General features: G+C 40.6%; 1 protein-coding gene across 1 annotated transcript in view; it reads right to left on the bottom strand.

Moving 5' to 3' along the window:
• FAM237B (family with sequence similarity 237 member B) overlaps nucleotides 1–21439 on the bottom strand; it is a 42374-nt gene that overhangs the window by 1142 nt on the left and 19793 nt on the right. The window lies entirely within an intron of this gene.

Raw genomic sequence — 21439 nt, 5'->3', positions numbered from 1 at the left:
ACGAAGACAAGAAAAGTGATATAAGCCAATATGACATGGTGCAGCACCAATAACATTCAGCAAAATCTAGGTATTTTCTCACGATTCTTTGCACAAGTTTCCCTGAAAACTGATTGCTCAGTAAATCGGCCTGAAGCCTATAGGTGAAGTCAAGGTCTAAATTCGCTTTGAATGGCCCTACCATTCCAGGCTGGCATTGGAAATGTCCCTGACACAACCTTGACAGCCAGGTCGGAGGAGTGGAGCGGCGAGGACAGATCCGGAAGACAGTACTCACCTTCTTCCCCGTAAACCGCCGTCCTCCACTCCCCCCTAACCACCACCCCCCCCCACAAAAAAAGAAGTTAGGTTAAAGAGACAAATTCAACGAAACAAATTTAAACTTAGGTTAGTCGGGTCGTTTCACGTTGTGGAAAATTGTGCAGGTTTCCCAAACAGAGCTGACAGTGGCCAGTTTATAATACAAAGGACTGAGTGGACCAGAGAATTTTATTCCTCAAGAATTTCAGGTTACCCTCCGGATCAGTGCTCTCCTGCCGGGTCGGGTCACCTGGACGCAGACAGGGAGCCCGCGGGGAATGGTACCTCTCTTAGGCGGCGGAGGCGAGCGTCCGGGTGCGATGTCGTGCGTGCGCTGCGCTCCCTCGAGGGATGAGGGCGGCTCTTGACTGGAAGGGACAAGAGGTCTCTGAGCGGACTCCCACCCCCTGCCCAGCCGAACCCACCCCTACAGGCTGGTGACAGGTGGAAGCGGTGCTCTGCGACCTGCCGCCAGCGCACCCCGGGCGCCCTGAACTCGACCTAGGGAACCGTCTCGGCCGCACCGCGCTCCGGAGCCAAGCGGCTCAGGCTCCCCGGGAGCGGCGCTGCGGAATCTGCTGCCGCCGCTGAGGAATCTGCTGCAGCCGCTGGGGGCTCGAAGTCAGCCCTGCAGCCCGAACCACGCTCCCCTTCCAGAGACTGAGTGAGGGGGCAGAGTGTGTGGCTGCTCTCAAGGCCCCGCCCTCACCTTGCCCACCTCCCCAGTCCCGAGACCCAGGAACAAGGACAGTGTGAAAAAGAGTAAAGTCACAAGAGTATCTCACTAATGATGATAGATGAAAGATCCTAAACAAAATATTATCAAACCAAATTCAGCAGGATTTAGGAAAATACACATCAGTATCAAGCTGGGATTATCCCAGGGATGCAAAGATCAACATATGAAAATCAATTAGTGGATTCACCACAAAAACAAATTGAAGAGAGAAACCACTTGATTAAATGCAACACCCATTCAAGATAAAAAACAATAAAAAACCTCTTAGTAAACTAAGAATAGAAGTGAATTTCCTTAACCTCTCAAATGTTATCCACCAAAACCCTACAGCAAGCATCTTTCTATGGTAAATCATTAAAAGTATTCTCTTTTAGAGTCAGGTACCAAAATGTTCATTGCAGCTCTATTTAGAATAGCCAGGACATGGAAGCAACCTAAGTGTCCATCAACAGATGAATGGATAAAGAAGATGTGGCACATATATACAATGGAATATTACTCAGCCATAAAAAGAAACGAAACTGAGTTACTTGTAGTGAGGTGGATGGACCTAGAGTCTGTCATACAGAGTGAAGTAAGTCAGAAAGAGAAAAACAAATACCGTATGCCAACACATATATATGGAATCTAAAAAAAAAAAAAAAAAAGGTGCTGAAGAACCTAGGGGCAAGACGGGAATAAAGACACAGACCTACCAAAGAATGGACTTGAGGATATGGGGAGGGGGAAGGGTAAGCTGTGACAAAGTGAGAGAGTGGCATGGACATATATACACTACCAAACATAAAATAGAGAGCTAGTGGGAAGCAGCCACATAGCACAGGGAGATCAGCTCTGTGCTTTGTGACCACCTGGAGTGGTGGGATAGGGAGGGTGGGAGGGAGGGAGATGCAAGAGGGAAGAGATATGGGGACATATGTATATGTATAACTGATTCACTTTGTTGTAAAGCAGAAACTAACACACCATTGTAAAAGCAATTATACTCCAATAAAGATGTTAAAAATAAATAAGTAAATAAAAGTATTCTCTTTTAAATTAATAACAAGACAAGGATTATCTTTGTTAACATTCAAAACAATACCCTCAAAGAAAGGTTAAAAAAAAAAGGAGGGAAGATAAGGATTAGAAAGGAAGAAACAGAACTTTTCAGTCTAGTGGGGAGGCAGCAAAGCTATTGGTTTAGCATGGAGCTTAGAGATCAACTGCCTGGATTTAAATCCCACCTTCTAGGTTCAAATGAAAATTTGTGACTTTGGGCAGTTACTTAATCTCTTTGTGACTTAGTTTCCTTATCGGTAAAATGGGGATTAAAAAATAAACCTGGGGCTTCCCTGGTGGCACAGTGGTTGAGAGTCCGCCTGCCGATGCAGGGGACACAGGTTCGTGCCCTAGTCTGGGAAGATCCCACATGCCGCGGAGCGGCTAGGTCCGTGAGCCATGGCCACCGAGCCTGCGCGTCTGGAGCTTGTGCTCCGCAATGGGAGAGGCCACAACAGTGAGAGGCCCGCATACCGCAAAAGAAAGAAAGAAAGAAATAATAAATAAACCTGTTTCATAGGGATGTTGAGATAATTAAATAAATATTTGTGAAGTGTATGGAATAGTGCCTACACATAGTAAGAATGCTATGTATGTGTTTGTTTTTTTAAATAATAAATTATATCCACAAACTATTTTACAAGAGTTTTGTAAGGTTTTGTAAGGTGTCTGAATATAAGCTCAATCTAAAATATCCACTGCATCTCTATACCTGAGAAACAAACAATATAAATTAGAAAAGAGATGTTATTTATAATAAGAAAAAAATATAAGATATCTAGAAATAAATGCAACAAGGACATTAACTCCTTTATGGAGAATTTTTTTCCTGAAAGGCATTAAAAAAATTTCAACAAAAAGAATGCTAATATGTGGTCTAAAGATATCTATCTTCCCAAAATAATACACAAATTTTCAACCAAAATCATACCAGGGTTAATGAAAAGTTATTCTAAAAGGTATATGGTAGAGAAAAGATCCAAAATAGCTAAGCTTTTCCTAAAGAACAACAATAAGGAAAGGGGACTCACTGGTGATTAAACAAGATGTCATTGGCTCAGGAAAAGAGAAATTAACCAACTGAGTAGATTAGAGAGCCTAAAAACAGACATATACATTTATAGACTTACATGTGACAGAACCAGCATTGCAGATCTGTAAGGCAGCAGTGTCTTTTTCACTAACTGAGGCTAAGACGATTGGTTATCCATACAGAGAAAAAAAAAAAAAAGTGGATTCCTGGGAATCCCCTGGAGGTCCAGTGGTTAGGACTCTGCTTTCACTGCCAAGGGCTCAGATTCGATCCCTGGTTGGGGAACGATGATCCTGCAAGTCCTGCAGTGTGGCCAAAAAAAAGTAGATTCCTACCTCATACAATCGCAAAAATCAATCCCAAGTAGATTAAGAATTTCAATGTGAAAAGCAAAGCATACAACTTTAAGAAGAAATTCAGAATATCTTTCTGATCTTGAGGTTGGCAAGCATTACACAAAATACAAGTAGTGCTAAGCATAAAAGAAAAATTAATACATTTGACTACATTAAAATTAAATCTGTTAATCACAAGACACCATAAATAAAGATAAAAGATAAGTATAATCTGGGAGAAGACATTTACAGCACATATAACCACAAATGGATTAGAATTAGGATCCAAGATATAAGAATCTTCCAAGGAATCAACAAGAAAAAGACAAATACCACAACAGAAAACTAGGCAAAAGGCTTAGAGGGCCATTTCATAAATAAGGAAACATAAATAATGAATGATTGAATAAGTATATTCATAACCTCATTGCAAGCAAGGAAGTTCAAATAGTGAAAGACCATAATAAGATATGAACTCACACCCATCAGGTCGTCAAAAATTAAGAAGTCTAGCAAAATCAAGTGTTGGTGAGCATATGAAGGGTATTAGTCAGGGTTATCTAGAGAAACATGGGCGAAATAAACAGAGAGAGACAGAGAGAGACTGATTTAGTATAAGGAATTAGCTCACATGATTATGGAGGCTGGGAAGTCCCATGATCAGCTGTCTGCAAGCGCGTGACCCAGGAAATCTGGTGGTGTAGTTCCAGTCTAAGTCCAAAGGCCTGAGAACCAGGAGAGCCAATGATGTAAATCATAGTCCAAGTTAAAGAGAAGACCAACGTCCCAGATCAACAGTCAGGCAGAGAGAGCAAGGGAGGGCCATCTTCGTTCGGTCTGCTAATTCAAATGCTAATCTCATCCAAAAGTACCATCACAGACATACCCAGAAATACTATTTAACCAAATATTTGGGCACTCCATGGCCCAGTCAAGGTGACATATATACTTAACCATCACATGAAACAACAGGGACTCTTCTTACACAGTGCTAGGAGGAGTGTAAATTAGTTCAATTAGTCTAGAGCACAAATTGGCACTATCTTGTGAGTCTGAACAAGCACACAATCTGCAATAAATCTTTTTACTCCCAGGAAAGATCTTGAAGAAACTCTTGTATATGGGCACCAAGAGACATACACTATAATGGAATGTTCATAGTAGCACTCTTCATAAAAGCCAGAAACATGGAAACAATCATAATGACCTAATGGTTAACAGGAGAATAGATAAATTAACCATGGTACATTCACAAAATGGGATGTAATTCAGCAGTGAAAATGAATAGACTGCAGCAATATGCATTATAGATGAAAAAAGCAAATTGCAGAAGATACCATTTTTATAAATTTCAAAGATAAGCAAAATGAAACCACATGTTCTCTATAAATACATATATATGATAATGTAATTTTAATGGTAAGGAAGTGATTAACACAAAATTCAGGAGAGTGGTTACGTTTGAGGGAATGAGATGTAGAAGAATGCACAGAGAGCTTCTATGGATGGTAAATTTACTAGTCTTTATGATTACAGTTGCCAACAAATATGTGTTAGGTATATTCTTTTCTACTGTCAAATAATGCATGTCAAAACTTCTAGGATAGTGACAAGACATATTTCAAATACATAAAGACAAAGCTTGGTGACTGGTCATATTGATATGAGATGGAAAGAAAAGAGAACTAACATTTCTGGCATGCATCCTTATGGGGGTGACAGTGACAATATGGAAAGGAAGATTAGTAGGGAGGATAAATTTGATTCAGGATGTGTTGCATTAGATTTGATTCTGGATCTTCTGAAGTATCTAAAATTTAGCTAGAAATTTAAGTTGAAAGGTCTCTGTTTTAATAGAAAATTACTTTTGCTATGAGAGTATACATTGATCAAAGAAAGTTGAGATGAAGATGGAAGACTATGTCCAAATTTAGGGGTCCATGAACTGTAGATAGAATCAGTGAAGGAAGAAGAGATAGAACAATCAGCCTATACAAGCTCCAGGGTGGTATGATGTCACAGAACTAAAGGGAGGATGCTATGGTCTGAATGTTTGTGTCCTCCAAAAAATTTATATGTTGAAATTCTAATCCCCAAAGGTGATGGTATTAGGAGGTAGAGCCTGTGGGAAGTGTTTAAGTCATGCAGGTGGAACCCTCCTGAATGCAATCAGTGCTTTATAAAAGAGGTTCCAGAGGGATCCCCAGACCCTTTTACCAGGTGAGGACACAGCAAGAAGTAGGTAGTCTGCAATCCAGAAAAGGGCCTTCACTAAAACCCAGCCATGCAGGCACCCTGATCTTGGACTTCTAGACTTTAGAACAGTGAAAAATAAATTTCTCTTGTTTATAAGCTACCCAGTCTCTGGTATTTTGTTATGTTATCCTGAATAGACTAAGACAGAAGATACAGCTGAAGAATCCGAAGACTGCTATAGGTCAAACACTTGGAGAATTGGCCTTGAAATAATATTTTTCATTTGGCAAAAAGAAGGTGTAGTGGTGAAACTCAAAAGTACATAGTACCTTTAAAAATAGCCATGATAAATTCATGTGGAAGCTTAGATTTAACAGGTGGTTAAGGTCAAGTTAACTAATCCATCTAATTATCATTATATCTAAAACAATCCCTAAGTAATAAGCAACTATGTTTTCCACGCTATGTACCATTTTTATTAAAATCATCTTCGAAGATGGTGGAGTAGAAGGACATGCTCTCACTCCCTCTTGTGAGAACACCAGAATCACAACTAACTGTTGAATAATCATTGACAGGAAGACACTGGAATTCACCAGAAAAGACACCCCACATCCAAAGACAAAGGAGAGGCCACAATGAGACAGTACAAGGGGTGCAATCACAATAAAATCAAATCCCATAACTGCTGTGTGGGTGACTCACAAACTGGAGAACACTTATACCACAAAAATTCACCCACTGGAGTGAAGGTTCTGAGCCCCACGTCAAGCTTTGAAACCTGGGGGTCCGGAAATGGGAGGAGGAATTCCGAGAGAAACAGACTTTGAAGGTTACTGGGATTTGATTGCAGGACTTTGACAGGACTGGGGGAAACAGAGACTCCACTCTTTGGAGGGCACACACAAAGTAGCGTGTGCATCGGGACCCAGGGGAAGGAGCAGTGACCCCAGGGAACACTGAACCAGACTGACCTGCTAGTGTTGGAGGGTCTCCTACAAAGGTGGGGGGTGGCTCTGTCTCACCATGAGGACAAGGACACTGGCAGCAGAAGTTCTGGGAAGTACTCCTTGGCGTGACCTCTCCCAGAGTCTGCCATTAGTCCCACAAAGAGCCTGCATAGGCTCCAGTGTTGGATCGCCTTAGGACAAACAACCAACAGGGAGGGAACCCAGCCCACCCATCTGCAGTCAAGCGGATTAAAGTTTTACTGAGCTCTGCCCACCAGAGCAACAATCACCTCTACCCACCACCAGTCCCTTCCATCAGGAAACTTGTACAAGCCTCTTAGATAGACTCATCCACCAGAGGAAAGACAGCAGAAGCAAGAACTACAATCCTGCAGCCTGTGGAACAAAAACCACATTCACAGATAGATAGACAAGATGAAAAGGCAGAGGGCTATGTACCAGATGAAGGTACAAGATAAAACCCCAGAAAAACAACTAAATGAAGTGGAGATAGGCAATCATCCAGAAAAAGAATTCAGAATAATGATAGTGAAGATGATCCAGGACCTTGGGAAAAGAATGCAGACAAAGATCGAGAAGATGCAAGAAATGTACAACAAAGACCTAGAAGAATTAAAGAACAAACAAACAGAGATGAACAATACAATAACTGAAATGAAAACTATACTAGAAGGAATCAATAGCAAAATAACTGAGGTAAAAGAACAGATAAGTGACCTGGAAGACAGAATGGTGGAATTCACTGCTGCAGAACAGAATAAAGAAAAAAGAATGCAAAGAAATGAAGACAGCCTAAGAGACCTCTGGGACAACATTAAACACAACAACATTCGCATTATCGGGGTCCCAGAAGGAGAAGAGAGAGAGAAAGGACCTGAGAAAATATTTGAAGAGATTATAGTCGAAAACGTCCCTAACATGGGAAAGGAAACAGACACCCAAGTCCAGGGAGTACAGACAGTCCCATACAGGATAAACCAAAGGAGAAACATGCGGAGACACACAGTAATCAAATTAGCAAAAATTAAAGATACAGAAAAATTATCGAAAGCAGCAAGGGAAAAACGACAAATAACATACAAGGGAACTCCCATAAGGTTAACAGCTGATTTCTCAGCAGAAACTGTACAAGCCACAAGGGAGTGGCAATGATATACTTAAAGTGATGAAAGGGAAGAACCTACAACCAAGATTACTCTACGCAGCAAGGATCTCATTCAGATTCGATGGAGAAGTCAAAAGCCTTACAGACAAGCAAAAGATAAGAGAATTCAGCACCACCAAACCAGCTCTACAACAAATGCTATAGGAACTTTTCTAAGTGGGAAACACAAGAGAAGAAAAGGATCTACAAAAACAAACCCAAAACAATTAAGAAAATGGTAATAGGAACATACATCTCAATAGTTACCTAAAACGTGAATGGATTAAATGTTTCAACCAAAATGGAAAGGCTTGCTGAATGGATACAAAAACAAGACTCATATATATGCTGTCTACAAGAGACCCACTTCAGACCTAGGGACACATACAGACTGAAAGTGAGAGGATGGATAAAGATATTCCATGTAAATGGAAATCAAAAGAAAGTTGGAGTAGCGATACTCATATAAGATAAAATAGACTTTAAAATAAAGAATGTTACAAGACACAAGGAAGAATACTACATAATGATCAAGGGATCAATCCAAGAAGAAGATAAAACAATTATAAATATATATTCACCCAACATAGGAGCACCTCAATACATAAGGCAACTGCTAACAGCTATAAAAGAGGAAATCGACAGTAACACAATAATAGTGGGGGACGTTAACACCTAACATACACCAATCAACAGATCATCCACACAGAAAATTCATAAGGAAACAGAAGCTATAAATGACACAATAGACCAGATAGATTTAATTGATATTTATAGGACATCCCGTCCTAAAATAGCAGATTACACTTTCTTCTCAAGTGTGCATGGAACATTCTAGAGGATAAACCACATTCTGGGTCACCAATCAAGCCTCAGTAAATTTAAGAAAATTGAAATCATATCAAGCATCTTTTCTGACCACAATGCTATGAGATTAGAAATCCAGGATTAGATTAGAAGTCCAGCACCAGATGGCTTCACAGGTGAAGTCTATCAAACATTTAGAGAATAGCTAACACCCATCCTTCTCAAACTCTTACAAAAAATTGCAGAGGAAGGAACACTCCCAAACTCAGTCTATGAGGCCACCATCACCCTGATACCAAAACCAGACAAAGATACTACAAAAAAAGAAAATTACAGACCAATATCACTGATGAATATAGATGCAAAACTCCTCAACAAAATACTAGCAAACAGAATCGAACAACGCATTAAAAGGATCATACACCATGATCAAGTGGGATTTATCCCAGGGATGCAAGAATTCTTCAATATACGCAAATCCATCAATGTGATACACCATATTAACAAATTGAAGAATAGAAACCATATGATCATCTCAATAGATGCAGAAAAAGCTTTTGACAATATTCAACACCCTTTTATGATAAAAACTCTCCAGAAAGTGGGCATAGAGGGAACCCACCTCAACACAATAAAGGCCATATACAACAAACCCATAGCAAACATCATTCTCAGTGGTGAAAAACTGAAAGCTTTTCCTTTAAGATCAGGAACAAGACAAGGATGCCCACTCTCACCACTATTATTCAACATAGTTTTGGAAGTCCTAACCACAGCAAACAGAGAAGAAAAAGAAAGAAAAGGAATCCAAATTGGAAAAGAAGAAGTAAAACTGTCACTGTTTGCAGATGACATGATACTATACATAGAGAATACTAAAGATGCCACCAGAAAACGACTAGAGCTAATCAATGTATTTGGTAAAGTTGCAGGACACAAAATTAATTCACAGAAATCTCTTGTATTCCTATATACTAATGATGAAAAATCTGAAAGAGAAATTAAGGAAACACTCCCATTTACCATTGCAACAAAAAGAATAAAATACCTAGAAATAAACCTACCTAGGGAGACAAAAGACCTGTATACAGAAAACTATAAGACACAGATGAAAGAAATTAAAGAGGATACAAACAGATGGAGAGATATACCATGTTCTTGGATTGGAAGAATCAATACTGTGAAAATGACTATACTCCCCAAAGCAATCTACAGATTCAATGCAATCCCTATCAAATTACCAATGGCATTTTTTACAGAACCAGAACAAAAAATCTTAAAATTTATATGGAGACACAAAAGACCCCGAATAGCCAAAGCAGTCTTGAGAGAAAACAACGGAGCTGGAGGAATCAGAGTCCCTGACTTCAGACTGTACTACAAAGCTACAGTAACCAAGACAATATGGTACTGGCACAAAAACAGACACATAGATCAATGGAAAAAGACAGAAAGCTCAGAGATAAACCCACGCACCTATGGTCAACTAATCTATGACAAACGAGGCAAGGATATAAAATGCAGAAAAGACAGTCTCTTCAATAAGTGGTGCTGGGAAAACTGGACAGCTACATGTAAAAGAATGAAATTAGAACACTCCCTAACACCATACACAAAAATAAACTCAAAATGGATTCGAGACCTAAATGTAAGACCGGACACTATAAAACCCTTAGGGGAAAACATAGGAAGAACACTCTTTGACATAAATCACAGCAAGATATTTTTTGATCCACCTCCTAGAGTAATGGAAATAAAAACAAAAATAAACAAATGCGACCTAATGAAACTTCAAAGCTTTTGCACAGCAAAGGAAACCATAAACCAAGATGAAAAGACACTTCTCAGAATGGGAGAAAATATTTGTAAATGAATCAATGAAGAAAGGATTAGTCTCCAAAATATATAAACAGCTCATGCAGCTCAATATTAAAAAAACAAAGAACCCAATCCAAAAACGGGCAGAAGACCTAAATAGACATTTCTCCAAAGAAGACATACAGATGGCCAAGAGGCACATGAAAAGCTGCTCAACATCACTAATTATTAGAGAAATGCAAATCAAAACTACAATGAGGTATCACCTCACACCAGTTAGAATGGGCATCATCAGAAAATCTATAAACAACAAATGCTGCAGAGGGTGTGGTGAAAAGGTAACCCTCCTGCACTGCTGGTGGGAATGTAAATTGATAGAGCCACTATGGAGAACAGTATGGAGGTTCCTTAAAAAATTAAAAATAGAATTACCATATGACCCAGCAATGCCACTACCCAGAGAAAATCATTATTCAAAAAGACACATGCACCCTAATGTTTATTGCAGCATTATTTCCAATAGAATTACCATATGACCCAGCAATGCCACATACCCAGAGAAAATCATTATTCAAAAAGACACATGCACCCTAATGTTTATTGCAGCATTATTTCCAGTAGTCAGGTTATGGAAGCAACCTAAATGCCCATCAACAGACGAATGGATAAAGAAATGTGGTACATATAGACAACGGAATATTACGCAGCCATAAAAAGGAACAAAATTGGGTCATTTGTAGAGATGTGGATGGATCTAGAGATTGTCATACAGAGTGAAGTAAGTCAGAAAGAGAAAAACAAGTATCGTATCTTAATGTATATATGTGGAACCTAGAAAAATGGTACAGATGAACTGGTTTGCAGGGCAGAAATTGAGACACAGATGTAGAGAACAAACGTCTGGACACCAAGGGGGGAAAGTGGCGGGGCTGTGGGTGGTGGTGTGATGATTTGGGAGATTGGGATTGACATGTATACACTGATGTGTATAAAATGGATGACCAATAAGTATTTTTAAAAATAAATAAATAAAATAATCTTCACCAGCAGCAACATATTCATCACCACCCTATCATGATCCTTCTGTTCCCAGAATATTCCCATTGTCCCCAGCTTTCATCTCTGAGTTATATCATATCTCTCCTTTTTTCTCTGTCGATTTAGGCACTCATCCCACTTCTAAGTCCCTTCCATTTAATTCAGCCTTTCTTCTGCAATTAGGTATTCGTTTTCACTACAATATTTGGCATCTATTACTACATTGGTTGTCTTTTTTTTTCTTTCTATGAGAACATGTAATCTTCCCTACTAGTTTATAATATTACTATCTTTACTTCCTGTTCTTCTAGTGACTGGCATATGACACAATCGGCACTCAATAAATATCTTTAGCTGATTTCTACTTCATATCCATGATATTCCCTCCACTTAGGGAGTTTTGTCAGCTTTACACAAGGCAAACCCAAGTCTTTCAGAACTCTAGTGCTCCCTGTGAAGACTTCCTGGGTTAGTCAGGCCAGTGGCCTATTCATTTGCCCCCATTCTTCCTACCTTCCAGTCACTTAGCTGAAGTTCTGTCACACTTTTGTTTACCCCGTTTCTTTTCTATTTTTTTTATTTTTTAACATCTTTATTGGAGTATAATTGCTTTACAATGGTGTGTTAGTTTCTGCTGTATAACAAAGTGAATCAGCTATACATATACATATATCCCCTTATCTCCTCCCTCTTCCATCTCCTTCCCACCCTCCCTAACCCACCCCTCTAGGTGGTCACAAAGCACAGAGCTGATTTCCCTGTGCTATGCGGCTGCTTCCCACTAGCTATCTATTTATCCCATTTCTTCTTGTTTCTCCAGGAAATACTGCCATAATCACACCCCCAGAGAATTCAGAAGAGCACTCCACAGACAGCAAGGACATGTTGACTAATGCTGAATACCCACAAAAAGAATAATTTTTCAATTCACTGACTTTCTGACTCATTATAATGAAAGACATTAATTTAAAAAATCTATGATTGCAATTGCCTCTAGTAATCCTTAATAACAATGTATTTATCAAAGTGTGATTCAATGACCTTGGGGAGAAAGAGGGCAGGAAATGAAGTTGAAACAAACAAGTACCCTGCAGAGAAAACAAGCACTAGTTGACTGCTGAGTAATTGAAGGGAAAGTAGACATTATATTTTTCAGGAACATAGGAGACAAAGAAGAACAAAATAGTGACTCTGAGACAGGAGAAAAAGTGTTCAAGAGAGAAGTCGAAAAAATATCATATAATCCTTACCCCTGACAAAAAAGACCATTAATAGAAATAGTTTGTTGTCATCATTTAAGAAGAACAAGAAATAAAAAGTTTAGCTTAGGTTTGTTTACCTTTAGTTTAGCTGAAACATAGCATATGTATAAACATTATGTATTCCAGGATCCTTACTTTACCTCTTTGCATTATTTTTTAGTGGTTGCTTTAAGGATCACAATATATATACTTTTAACAGCCTACTTAGGGTTAATATTGAATCAATTCATGTCAAATACAGAAATCTTGCAAGGTAGGAGTTCATTTACTCACCCTTGCCTGTTTTTGCTAAAGTTGTCAAATGTATAACATCTACATACATTAAAACTCTATGATACAATGTTATAATTTCCAGTGCTCTCATCCCCCCCACAGTCAAGATCTGAATTTTCATCTGTTTTTATTTCTCTTTAGTGTGTAGAACTTCCTTAGCATTTCTTTTTTTTTTTTTGCGCTACGCGGGCCTCTCTCTGTTGTGGCCTCTCCCACTGCGGAGCACAGGCTCCGGATGCACAGGCTCAGCAGCCATGGCTCACGGGCCCAGCCGCTCCGCGGCATGTGGGATCTTCCCAGACTGGGGCACGAACCCATGTCCCCTGCATCAGCAGGCGGACTCTCAACCACTGCACCACCAGGGAAGCCCCTTAGTATTTCTTATAGTACATGCCCACTGTCAATATATCCTTTTAGCTTTCTTTTTCTGAAAATGCATTTCATTCTTGGAAGATCATTTTCACTGGATGTAGAATTCTGATTTGATGTGGGCTTGTTCTCCCTTCCCCTCCAGCACTTTAAAGATGTTGTTCCACTGTGTTCTGGTCGTCAATAATTCAAATCATAGTTCCCTCGTATGCAATGTGTCATTTTTCTCCGACAGCTTTCAAAACACCTTTAGTTTTCTCAAATTTGATGATAATGTGCCTAGGTGTGTGCAATGCAATTCTGATGTTAACCAGCTAGAATTAGGTCAAATTTCAGAAGTTAGGAGCATAATTCTATCCTCACTTCAGAAGCCAGATGTAAATTCCAGAGTTCTCAGGTCACCATTCTTCTGATCAACTGGCTACATACTCAGGGGTTCCAAGTACTCCCTGAAGTATTATAATTCACTAGTATGACTCACAGAACTCAGGAAAGTACTACATTTATAATTATAGTTTTATTATAAAGAATGTAAATCAGGAGCAGCCAAGTGAAAAGACCCATAGAGTGAGGTCTGGGGGTCCCACACACAAAGCTTTTGTGTCCTCAGAATGCCTCAACTTCCAGGCACATTAAGGTATAAATACCAATCAGCCTCTCTCATCTCAGTGCCCAGAGTTTTTACTGGAGTTTCATTACATAGACTTTGTTGATTGAATCATTGGCCATGTGCTTGAACTCAATCTCCAGCCAATTCTGCCCTCTTCAGAGGCTGGGCTCATATCACATGACTAAAAAGCCCCAACCCTGTAATTACCTGGTTGGTCTTTCTGGTGTGGCTAGCCCCCATTTTGAGTCATCTCATTAGCATAAACTCAGGTGTGGGTCTAGAGGCTCACCATTAGTAACAAAGACATTTCTATCACTCCAAGAAATTCCAGAGATTTAGAGGTTATTTCCCAGGAACTAGGGACAAAGACCAGTCAAATTCTTTATTACACAACAGTGTGGTTTTCTTTGTTTTTATCTCATTTAAGGTGTGTTAAGCTTCTTGAAAATATACAGTTACATCTTTCACCAAATATGGAAAATATTCAGCCATGTTTTCCTTAGATATTATTTCTGCCCATTATTCCTTTCTCTCATCTCCTTCTGGGACTCTAATTACACATTCTTAGAGCTTTCAATATGGTCCCTGAGGCTTGTTCATTTTTACTTCAATATTTTTTCTCTGTGTTCTTCAGGTTAGATAATTTCTATTAATTAATTAATTTTTCCTTTTTTTGGCCTCACTGTGCAGCATACGGGATCTTAGTTCCCTGACCAGGGATCGAACTCTTGTCCCCTGCATTGGAAGCGTGGAGTCCTAACCACTGGACTGCCAGGGAAGTCCCAATAATTTCTATTAATATATCTTCAGCTTTGCTGACTCTTTCTTCGTTTGCATTCTGCTGTTAAATACATCTGGTAAGTTTTTATTTCAGATAGTACATTTTTTAGTTCTGGAATTTCCATTTGTTTCTTTTTTATAGTTTCTCTTTCTCTGTTAAATATCCTATATTTCATTCATAATGCACATATTTTCTTTTACATCCTTGAATATGTTTTATAGCAGGGGTCCCCAACCCCCAGGCCATAGACCGCTACTGGTCCGTGGCCTGTTAGGAACCGGGTTGCACAGCAGGAGGTGAGCCGTGGGTGAGTGAGTGAAGCTTCATCTGTATTTATAGCCGTTCCCCATCACTCGCATTACCACTTGAGCTCCACCTCCTGTCAGATCAGCAGCTGCATTAGATTCTCATAGGAGTGCGATCCTACTGTGAACTGTGCATGTGAGAGATCTAGGTTGTGCAATCCTTATGAGAATCTAATGCCTGATGATCTGAAGTGGAACTGAGGTGGTGAGGCTAGCTAGTGCTGGGGAGTGGCTACAAATACACATTATCATTAGCAGAGAGGTTTGACTGCAGAGAGACCATAATAAATCAATTGCTTGCAGACTCATATCAAAACCCTATCAGTGAGTGGCAAATGACAATTAAGCTACATCTGGAGGCAGTCTTTAAGTCAGAATCTGACACTTATTTTAGTCCATGCAGGGCCCGCCCATTATTTTATTTATCACTTCCATCTGTGCCTCTTTCCCCACACTGTGCACTTGTCTCACTCACAGTTTTGGTAAGCCCATAAGTTAACCCTAGCCAAAATGAGTAAAAAACAAACATCTCTGGAGAGCTTCTTTGAAAGGGGGAAAGACCCAGTGATGAGACAGAAGACTCTAAGACTGCCAACAAAAAGAAAGCTGCATTTGAAAGAAAATACCAAGAGTCCTACTTAAATTATGGGTTCATTGCAACAGGTGATTCACATTCTCCAAGCCTGCTTTGTATAATATGTGGCAACCAGCTATCCAACGAAGACATGAAACCTTCAAAACTGCTTTGCCACATGGAGACCAAGCACCTTGCATTAAAAGACAAGCCTTTGGAGTTTTTCAAAAGAAAAAAACGTGCACACAAAGAACAGAAGCAATTATTGAAGGCCACCACTTCTTCAAATGTGTCTGCCCTGAGAGCATCATTCTTAGTGGCTAACTGCATTGCTAAAGCTAAGAAGCCCTTCACTACTGGTGAAGAGTTGATCCTGCCTGCTGCTAAGGACAACTTTTAGGAGAGGCTGCAGTTCAAAAGGTGGCACATGTTCCTCTTTCAGCTAGCACCATAACTAGACGAATTGATGAAATAGCAGAGGATATTGAGGCACAATTGTTAGAGAGGATTAATGAGTCACCGTGGTATGAAGTCCAGGTTGACGAGTCTACCAATGTTGACAACAAGGCAACAATGCTTGTATTTGTGTGATATATTTTTCAGGAGGATGTGCAGGAGGATATGTTATGTGCACTTTTGTTGCCAAGCAACACCACAGCTGCAGAACTATTCAAGTCTTTGAATGATTACATATCAGGAAAACTGAATTGGTCATTTTGTGTTGGTATATGCACGGATGGAGCGGCTGCCATGACTGGACGGTTTTCTGGTTTCACTACTTGGATCAAAGAGGTTGCTTCTGAACGTGAGTCTATGCACTGTGTCATCCATAGAGAAATGCTGGCCAGCTGAAAAATGTCACCTGAACTTAACAACGTTTTGCAGGAGGTGATTAAAATTATCAACCACATTAAACTACATGCCCTTAACTCACATCTGTTCACGCAATTCTGTGAGGAGATGGACGCAGAGCGCACACATCTTCTCTTATACACAGAAGTGAGGTGGCTTTCTAAAGGTAGATCACTGGCCAGAGTATCTGAGTTATAAGAGCCACTCCAGAGATTTCTTTTAGAAAAACAGTCACCACTGGCAACACATTTCAGTGATACTGAATGGGTTGCAAAACTTGCTTATTTGTGTGACATATTCAACCTGCTGAAGGAACTCAATCTGTCACTTCAAGGGAGAACAACAACTGTGTTCAAGTCTGCAGATAAAGTGGCTCCATTCAAAGCCAAACTGAAATTATGTGGGTGACGAGTGAACACTGGGATTTTTGACATGTTTCAAACATTAGCAGAGATTTTGAAAGGGACTCAACCAGGGCCTTCTTTCTCCCAGCTGGTGCATGATCACCTATCTCAGCTTTCAAAAGAGTTTGAGCATTACTTCCCAACTACAAAGACCCCCGAACTGGGAAGGAATGGATCCGCAACCCATTTGTAAATAAGCCAGGTGAATCGACTTTGTCCGTGCTAGAAGAGAATCAACTGCTTGAGATTGCAAATGATGGTGGCCTTAAAAGTATGTTTGAGACAACTTCAAATCTCCATATGTTCTGGATTAAAGTCAAGATGGAATATCCTGAGACTGCCACAAAAGCACTGAAAAGCGTGCTTCCACTTCCAACATCCTATCTTTGTGAAGCAGGGTTTTCTGCAGTAACAGCCACCAAAACAAGATTACAGAGTAGACTGGATATAAGCAACACACTTCGGGTGTCACTGTCTCCCATCACCCCCAGATGGGACCATCTAGTTGCAGAAAAACAAGCTGAGGGCTCCCATTGATTCTGCATTATAGTGAGTTGTATAATTATTTCATTATATATTACAGTGTAATAATAACAGAAATAAAGTGCACAATAAATGTAATGTGCTTGAATCATCCCGGAACCATCCACCCCCACCCCCCTGAGGAAAAACTGTCTTCCATGAAACCGGTCCCTGTTGCCAAAAAGGTTGGAGACTGCTGTTTTATAGTAACTGCTTTAAATCTTTGTCTGCTAGCTTCAACATCTGGGGCATCCCCGGGTTGAGCTTTGTTGATTGTCTTTTGTCTCAAAAATGAGTCACATTCCCGTATTTCTTGATTTATTAAGTAATTTTAGGTTGTATCCTTAACATTGTAAATGTTATTTTCCAGACATCTTGGAGTCTGTAATACTTTCCCAAAGAAAGTTAGCTTTTTTGTATGTTTGGTTGGTTTGGTTTAGCATGCAATTGACTTAATTGGACTATATCTTTTGGGCTTGGTTGCTTAAAGTTTGTCCTGAGCAGGCATGGTTCAGGCATCAGCAGAAGATTTATTAAAAAGATTTTAGAATTCCCTTCTCTGGATCCCTCCTACCTTGGATCTTCCACTTACTTTCCAGCAACTATACTTATCCCAAACTCATACCTCTCATTCTTCAAGCCAAAATACCCAGCGTTTTGCAGCAGAATTTTAGCCAACCTGCAGGGAGCAGACTGAGGCCAGTTCTTAGGCTAGAAACTGTGAAAACAGGGATCTGAGTATCTCCCTTCTTACAAACAGCCAACTGCCCTCCAGAATCTGCTTACTTTTGGTCATTCTAAGGATAAACTTACAGTTTATCATTGTTATATGTAGAAGGATCATCTGACAAGAGCAACTCATGTCAGAATTCCTCCATCACCCTCATTTTGTAGGTTAAGAAAACTAAGTCCTAAGGAGGTGTTTCCCGGTTCATAAGGAATTTATTGGAATTGGGGCTTGCTACCATGAGAGCTGAGTTGTTGTAGTAAGATAGATGTTATCGGGCAATTTCCTTAATTTTAATAAACATCACTAGTTTGAATTCATTGGCATTACACCCAGTCAATGTTAATCAAAATTCTATATTTTAAAATATTATAAAAGAAATGTTATAACTTTTTATTATTTTTAAAGGACTTGGCTAGCAAAGTGCTAAAAGTAAAAGTTCCTAAAAGATATGTTTTATTGAGGATCTAAAAACTGTTTGAAACTAGTATATACACCTATGCAAACAAAAAAATCTAACATAAATGTTTATTTCAAAAGCTAAAATAAAAGGAGACCTTCAAGGTGGAGGAGGAGTAAGACACAGAGAATGCTTTCCTCCCCACAGATACATCAGAAATACATCTACGTGTGGAACAACTCCTACAGAACACCTACTGAAAGCTGGCAGAAGACCTCAGAACTCCCAAAAGGCAAGAAACTCCCCACGTACCTGGGTAGGGTAAAAGAAAAAAGAATAAACAGAGACAAAAGAATAGGGACAGGACCTGCACCAGTGGGAGGGAGCCGTGAAGGAGGAAAGGTTTCCACACACTAGAAGCCCCTTCGCAGGTGGAGACTGCGGCTGGCGGAGGCGGGGAGCTTCGCAGCCGTGGAGGAGAGCGCAGCAACAGGGGTGCGGAGGGCAAAGCGGAGAGATTCCCGCACAGAGGATTGGTGCTGACCAGCAATCACCAGCCCGAGAGGCTTGTCTGCTCACCCGCCGGGACAGGTGAGGGCTGGGAGCTGAGGCTTGGGCTTCAGAGGTCAGATCTCAGGGAGAGGACTGGGGTTGGCTGCGTGAACACAGCTGGAAGGGGGCGAGTGCACCACAGCTAGCAGAGAGGGAGTCCAGGAAAAGGTCTGGAGCTGCCAAAGAGGCAAGAGACCACTGTGCGGTGCGCGAGGAGAGGGGATACAGAGCACTGCCTAAACGAGGTCCAGAGACGGGTGCGAGCCGCGGCTATCAGTGTGGACCCCAGAGACGAGCATGAAACGCTAAGGCTGCTGCTGTTGCTACCAAGAAGCCTGTGTGCAAGCACAGGTCACTATCCACACCTCCCCTCCCGGGAGTCTGTGCAGCCCGCCACTGCCAGGGTCCCGTGATCCAGGGACAACTCCCCCGGAAGAACACACGGTGTGCCTCAGGCTGTTGCAACATCACAGGCTCAGCCCGCATTCCTTACCCTGCCCTCTCCCTCCCCCCAGGCCTAAGTGAGCCAGAGCCCCCGAATCAGCTACTACTTAACCCCATCCTGTCTGAGCGAAGAACAGATGCCCTCAGGTGACCTACACGCAGAGGCGGGGCCAAATCCAAAGCTGAATCCCAGGAGCTGTGCGAACAAAGAGAAAGGGAAATCTATCCCAGCAGCCTCAGGAGGAGCGGATTAAACCTCCACAATCAACTTGATGTACCCTGCATCTGTGGAATACCTGAATAGACAACGAATCATCCCAAAACTAAGGTGGTGGACTTTAGGAGTAACTGTAGACTTGGGGTTTGCTTTCTGCATCTAATTTATCCCTGGCTTTATGTTTATCTTGGTTTAGTATTTAGAGTTTATTATCATTGGTAGATTTGTTTATTGATTTGGTTGCTCTCTTCCTCCTTTTTTTTTAAAAAATATATATATATATTTTTCCTTTTTCTCTTTTTGTGAGTGTGTATGCGTATGCTTCTTTGTGTGATTTTGTCTGTATAGCTTTGCTTTTACCATTTGTCCTAGGGTTCTGTCTGTTTTTTTTTTTTTTTCTTGTTTTTTCAGTATAGTTTTTAGCACTTGTTATCATTGATGGATTTATTTTTTGGTTTGGCTGCTCTCTTCTTTCTTTATTTCTCCCTTTTCTTCTGAGCCGTATGGCTGACAGGGTCTTGGTGCTGTGGCTGGGTGTCAGGCCTGTGCCTCTGAGGTGGGAGAGCCGAGTCCAGGATATTGGTCTACCAGAGATCTCCTGGCTCCATGTAATATGAAACGGCAAAAACTCTCCCAGAGATCTCCATCTCAACGCAAAGACCCAGCTCCACTTAATGACCAGCAAGCTACAGTGCTGGACACCCTATGCCAAACAACTAGCAAGACAGGAACACAGCCCTACCCATTAGCAGAGAGGCTACCTAAAATCATAATAAGGTCACAGACACCACAAAACACACCACCGGATGTGGTCCTGCCCACCAGAAAGACAAGATCCAGCCTCACCCACCAGAACACAGGCACTAGTGGCCTCCACCAGGAAGCCTACACAACACACTGAACCAACCTTAGCCACTGGGGGCAGACACCAAAAACAACGGGAACTATGAACCTGCAGCCTGTGAAAAGGAGACACCAAACACAGTAAGTGAAGCAAAATGAGAAGACAAAGAAACACACAGCAGATGATGGAGCAAGGTAAAAACCCACCAGACCAAACAAATGAAGAGGAAATAGGCAGTCTACCTGAAAAAGAATTCAGAGTAATGATAGTAAAGATGATCCAAAATCTGGGAAATAGAATGGAGAAAATACAAGAAACATTTAACAAGGACCTAGAAGAACTAAAGAGCAAACAAACAATGATGGACAACACAATAAATGATATTAAAACTTCTCTAGAGGAATCAATAGCAGAATAACTGAGGCAGTAGAATGGATAAGTGACCTGGAAGATAAAATAGTGGAAATAACTACCGCAGAGCAGAATAAAGAAGGAAAACAATTGAGGACAGTCTCAGAGACCTCTGGGACAACATTAAATGCACCAACAGTCGAATTCTAGGGGTCCCAGAAGAAGAGGAGAAAAAGAAAGGGACTGAGAAAATATGTGAAAGGAAATAGTCAATCAAGTCAAGGAAGAGCAGAGAGTCCCATACAAGATAAATCCAAGGAGAAACACGCCAAGACACATATTAATCAAACTATCAAAAATTAAATACAAAGAAAAAATATTAAAACCAGCAAGGGAAAAACAACAAATAACACACAAGGGAATCCCCATAAGGTTAACAGCTGATCTTTCAGCAGAAACTCTGCAAGCCAGACGGGACATACTTAAGGTCCTGAAAGGGAAAAACCTACACCCAAGATTACTCTACCCAG

Source organism: Pseudorca crassidens, chromosome 8, assembly GCF_039906515.1.
Source record: "Pseudorca crassidens isolate mPseCra1 chromosome 8, mPseCra1.hap1, whole genome shotgun sequence".
NCBI classification, from domain to species: Eukaryota; Metazoa; Chordata; class Mammalia; order Artiodactyla; family Delphinidae; genus Pseudorca; species Pseudorca crassidens.
The sequence above is the reverse complement of the archived record's forward strand: the minus strand, read 5'-3'. Positions and strand labels throughout refer to the sequence as shown.